Here is a 6,000-nt window from a genome sequence, read left to right as displayed (position 1 = left end):
TGTGCACAGAGACAGCAATATTATTTGATAAAGAACTGTAAGTAACTAAACTATTCTCAGCAATACAAAGATCCAAGACAATCTCAAAGGACTAATGATGAAGCATACTATCCACCTCCAAAGAAAGAACTGATATTGACTGAACACAGACTGAAGCATGCTATTTTTTGCTTTCTTTCATTTTTTCCTTTTATTCAAGTTTACCTATACAAAATGACTAATATGGTAATATTTTACATAATTGAATGTGTATAACTCACATCTTATTGCTTACTGCCTCAGGGAGGTGGGATGGGAAGGAGGAAAGGAGGGATAAAATTTGGAATTCAAAACTACAAATAAAAATGATTATTATTAAACAAATAAGTAAAAAAGATGTTATTTTCTTCATTATTTTCTGCATCTTTTGCCAAGCTATTACTTGTTTTTTCATAATTATCTTCCTTTGATTTCATTTATTTACTGAATTTTTCCTTTACCACTCTTATTTTTCTCAATAAATACTCCTTTATTTAAAATTTTGAGTTCCAAATTTTATCCTTACTTTCCTCCCTCTCCCTGAGGCACTAAGCAATCAGATATAGATTATACATGTGTAATTATGTAAAACATTACCATATAAGAAGAAAGAAAACTTAAAAGAAAAAAATGAAAGAAAGTTAAAAATAGCATGTTTCAGTCATCGTTCAAACAATATCAGTTCTTTCTTTGGAGGTGGATAGTATGCTTCATCATCAGTCCTTTGGGATTGTCTAGGATCCTTGTATTGCTGAGAATAGTTTAGTCACTCACAGTTCTTTATCAAATAATATTGCTGCCTCTGTGCACATTGTTCTTTGGTTCTGTTCACTTCCCTATACATCAGTTCATACAAGTCTTTACAGGCCTTTCTGAAATCATCCTGCTTGTCATTTCTTATAGCACAATAATCTTCCATCACCATCATATACCAAAGTTTGTTTAGGCATTCCCCAATTGACAGGCATTCCTTTGATTTCCAATTCTTAGCCACTACAAAAAGAGCTGCTATAAATATTTTTGTACAAATAGGTCTTATAGGGGCAGCTAGGTGGCGCAGTGGATAGAGCATCAGCCCTAGAGCCAGGAGGACCTGAGTTCAAATCAGACCTCAGATATTTGACACTTACTAGCTGTGTGAACCTGAGCAAGTCACTTAACCCCAATTGCCTCACAAAAAAAAAAAAAGAAAAAAAGAACAAATAGGTCTTGTACTTTTATTGGGGATGTCTTCGGGATATATACCTAACAGTGGTATTGCTGGATCAAAGGGTATGCCCTTTGGGCATAATTTCAAATTGTTCTCCAGATTGGTTGTATCTTTTTACAACTTCATCATTAGTGTATTAGCATTCCAGTTTTCCCATATCCCCTCCAACAGCCAATATTTTCCTTTTCTTATATTTGCCACTCTGATAGATATGAGGTGACACCTCAGAGTTGTTTTTTAATTTGCATTTCTCTGATGTAGAACATTTTTCATTTTTCATAGATAGTTTTGAATTTTTTGTCTGAAAACTGCCTGTTCAGATCCTTTGACCATTTATCAATTGGGGGATGACTTTGATATTCTGATTTTATTTTAAAATGTATTTAGCTCTTCCAGGAATTTTTGTTGGGCCTGTGTTCAATTCATCTCCCTTCTCCCAACACTGAGGCTTTGCTTGTGGCTATTTGGACTTCATTGTCTTCTTCTGAGTTTGCATGGTCAGGTTATTATTTCTTTGTTTGCTTATTTTTCCACCCTATTTCTTGATTTGGAACTTTATCTTAATGTTGGGCTCATTCTTGGCATTGGGGAGGGAATGGCTCTGTATAAATCTTTTTTTTTTGTGTGTGTGTGTGTGAGGCAATTGGGGTCAAGTGTCTTTCCCAGGGTCACACAGCTAGTAAGTGTCAAGTGTCTGAGACCAGATTTGAACTCAGGTTCTCCTGAATCCAGGGAGGTGCTTTATCTACTGCACCACTTAGCTGCCCCCCCCCAACCGCCTTTTTCTGTATCAATCTTAAGGCTTCTTCTCTCTGCTGTTTTCAGAGCTAGTTCGAGGGATTTGGAAATTTTAGTGCTTCCAAGGTGATGTAATCTGGGAAAAGGTGTGATCACTGTTCTCTTGGTCTATGCTCTAGTTTTTACACAGGATAAGCCCTTTATTCCCTGGGGCTACAAGTGATATTGCCCCTCAGGGCTTCCACTCCCTCTTGAACAGAAGTACTCTCTGCCCTTAAAGTATGACCCAGAAATGGGTGTAGGCAATGGGGTTGCCAAACAGCATCTAGTCTTGTATCCAGTACTAGTACAGGGGCTCCACATAATCTTTCTGACCAGTTTCAGATCCCTTTACTATTTCTACCTTGAGAGCTCCCGAAGCTGTTACTGCCTCTGTCCTCATGACCTAGTCCTACCACTGGTGTTTCATACATGTGGGCTCGAGACCAGCCTCCTTCACCATGTCACACTTCTCTCTTTCCCAACCTCTGATGTTGTCTTGGGCTAGATGAATGTCTCCTTCTGACCTTTTGTTGGCTTTGACATTCCAAAATTTGATTTGAGGAATTATTTTAAAGTTGTTTAGAGGGGAATGTTGGGAGAGGTCAGCTTTCTCAGCTCTGCCATTTTGGTTTTGTCCCTGGAACTTTGAATAGATGAACTTTGACTCCCCAAGGGGAGGAGAAGAGGACTATTGTTTCCATAAGACTTGCCTGCCTCTTTTCAGCCATTGAGTGTTTGTTGCTAGGGGCTAGCAACAGTCATACTCAATCAGGCACAAGAAAGGTAGAAGAGAACAAAAGCATTAACTGAGTCTAATAAATGAAAGAAATATTTTGGAAATGGCATGGTTTTGTTTTCATACTTTTCTTTCTATTTGTGGATTTGTTGATTACTTTAGGAAATTCTAATGCTGCTTCTCATTAACAGCAGAATGCTATTGTATACAAATGTCCAGATTGAAGATAAAATCCATTAACATTCATTCCTGTTATGGTAATAATAACAAGCTTAACATATGAGTACACTGAAACCCTGGCCAATAAATACAGTAAATGTGAAAGAATAGAGCTCAGACTGACCTGGTGGATTTCTTCTGTACATTCCAATGAATTGAATTAGGATCACTTCATTGAGCTTCTCTACCTTGGTTTGAGGCAAGTAGAAGTGACACCATCCACATTTCAGTCACAGTAAATAAGTTGAATGCTGGAGGAAATGGAGAGTTCAATAACTAATACAGGTCTACAGAGTAGGAACACGGACAGAGCAGGTCTGGAAAGGAAGCTGAAAATCCACTTTCCAATACCATAAGTCAACTTTGACTATACTCCCTCTTCACTTTTATCACATTCAAGAAGAAATGGAAACCTTGGCAGGGGGCAGTGGAAAGATCATCTTACAATTCATGATAGATAAAGAGGGGAATGATAGAAAATGTTTGACCCTAGACTTGTGTTAAATAGTGTGAATAGTATGAAGGAAGATGCTATCCATCTCCAGAGAAAGAATTGATAAATGAAAGTGTGCATGGTGTGGTTTTACATATATACACATATACATAAATACTTTTTTGTCAAATGGTGGCCTTCTCTAGTGCAGGGAGGGAAAGAAGGAGGGGGACTTATTGGAACTTAAAATGTAACAAAATTAAATTCAATTATTTTTAAAAGAGCTTGATGGGGCCGCTAGGTGGTGCAGTGGATAAAGCACCAGCCCTGGATTCAGGAGGACCTGAGTTCAAATCCGGCCTCAGACATTTAACACTTCCTAGCTTTGTGACTCTGGGCAAGTCACTTAACCCCAATTGCCTCGCTAAAAAAAAAAAAAAAAAAAAAGGACATGTGCATGAGGTAGAGACAAAGGCAAATAAATAACTTGAGTTTGAGTACAAAGGAGTGATGAAATCCTCTAAGAAAAATGTTAATAAGGTCAATAGCTCAGAACAAGCTAAGGCCTACACTAAGTGCCAAGGACAACAAAATAGAGTGATTTTTTTTAAAGCAATGATGGCAACAAAGGGAGGAATAATAATAGCTAGAAAAAGGAAGATAACAATGGATGTTTGAGAGAACCCTGAATCATCCAATTCCTATATTGCTTCTGTTTTTTTTTTTCCTTACCAAAGAGAAGGATCTTTAGACTGGGAAGAATTTTATTGCTGTCAATAATCTTTGAATAACTCTCATGAATATCTATTTATTTATTTATTCATTCATCCATTTATTTATCCATCTATTCATTCATTCACTCATTTATTCATTTGTTTGTTTAGAACTTTCCCCACCTTACATGCAAAAACAAATTGTAACATTGATTCATTTTTTTTAAGTGAAGCAATTGGGGTTAAGTGACTTGCCCAGGGTCACACAGCTAGTAAGTGTCAAGTGTCTGAGGCCAGATTTGAACTCAGGTACTCCTGATTCCAGGGCCAGTGCTCTATCCACTGCACCACCTAGTTGTTTTTTGTTTGTTTGTTTTTGTTTGTTTTTTTGGTAACATTGATTCTTAAAACTATGTTCCAAATTCTCATCCTTCCTCCCTATTCCTCTATTAAGAACTCAAACAATTCGATATAAGTTATACATGCACAGTCATGCAAAACATAGCAGACAAAAAAGCTTTAGAAAAAGGAACTAACAACAACAAAATATACTTCCATTTGTATTCACATACTATCAGTTCTTTCTCTGTAGATGGATTGCATTTTTCCTAAGTCCTTCAGGGTTGTTGTGGATCATTGCATTGCTGAAAATAACTAAATCATTTGAAGCAGATCATCTAACAATATTGCTGTTATTTTGTATAAAGTACATTTCACTTTGCATTAGCTCTTGTAAGTCTTTCCAGGTTTATCTGATAGCATCCTGCTCATCTTTTTTTTAATGGTAAACTACATTTATATTATACTTTAAAGGGATATTTCCTTTGCAAACTGTCAACTGACGAGATTGATTATTGCAACAACAATAATAGCTAATATTTATATAGTACCTTATACCTGACAAATAATTTTTTTCACAATAGCCCAGCAAAGTACCACCACCACCATCATCTTCTTCTTCTTGCCTCTGCTTCAAATTTTTTCACCAGTTACTATCACTAACTGTGTTTCCTTCCATCCTCTTTGTTCCCCATGATATTTACTCTATTTTCTATCTTTTTTTAGCCTATCCTTTCTCAAAAGTGTTTTGCTTCTGACTACCCCTCCCCAATCTGCCCTCCCTTCCTCTCCCACTTTCCTGCAGGGCAAGATATATTACTATACCCACTTGATTATGTATTTTATTCCCTCTTTGAGTAAATTTTGATGAGAGTAAGACTTATTCACTCCTCCACTCCTCCCCCATCTTCCCCTCCACTCTGTAAGCTTTTTTTTTGCTTCCTTTATGTGAGATACTTTACCCACTCCACCCCTCCTTTTCCCTTTCTCCCAGTACAATCCTCTCACACCTTAATTTTATTTTAAAGATGTCATCATGGGACAGTTAGGTGACACAGTGGACAAAGCACCTGCCCTGGATCCAGGAGGACCGAGCCCAAATCCTGCCTCAGACATAAGACAGTCTCCAACTATGCAACCCTGGGCATGCCCCCCAACCCTGACTGCCCCACAAAAAAGACAAACAAAAATGCTTTCCAGATATCATTCCTTCATAATCAATTCCCACCTGTGCCCTCTTTCTAAATTTATTTCTTTCAGCTGCCCTAATACTGTGAAAGTTCTTATGAGTTAGAAGTATCATCTTCTCATGTAGGAATGTAAACAGTTTAGCCTTTTCACATCCCTCATAATTTCTTTTTCCTCTTTACCTTTTTATACTTCTCTAGGATCTTGTATTTGAAAGACAAATTTTCTGTTCAGTTCAGGTCTTTTCACCATGAATACTTGAGAGTCCTCTTTTTCATTGAAGTCCCATTTTCCCCCTGAAAGATTATACTCAGTTTTGCTGGGTAGGTGACTTTTGGTTGTAATCCCAATTCCTTTACCCTCT

This window comes from Dromiciops gliroides, chromosome 1 (genome assembly GCF_019393635.1).
Source record: "Dromiciops gliroides isolate mDroGli1 chromosome 1, mDroGli1.pri, whole genome shotgun sequence".
In the NCBI taxonomy this organism is placed as follows: Eukaryota; Metazoa; Chordata; class Mammalia; order Microbiotheria; family Microbiotheriidae; genus Dromiciops; species Dromiciops gliroides.
Note: the sequence above shows the minus strand (reverse complement) of the source record.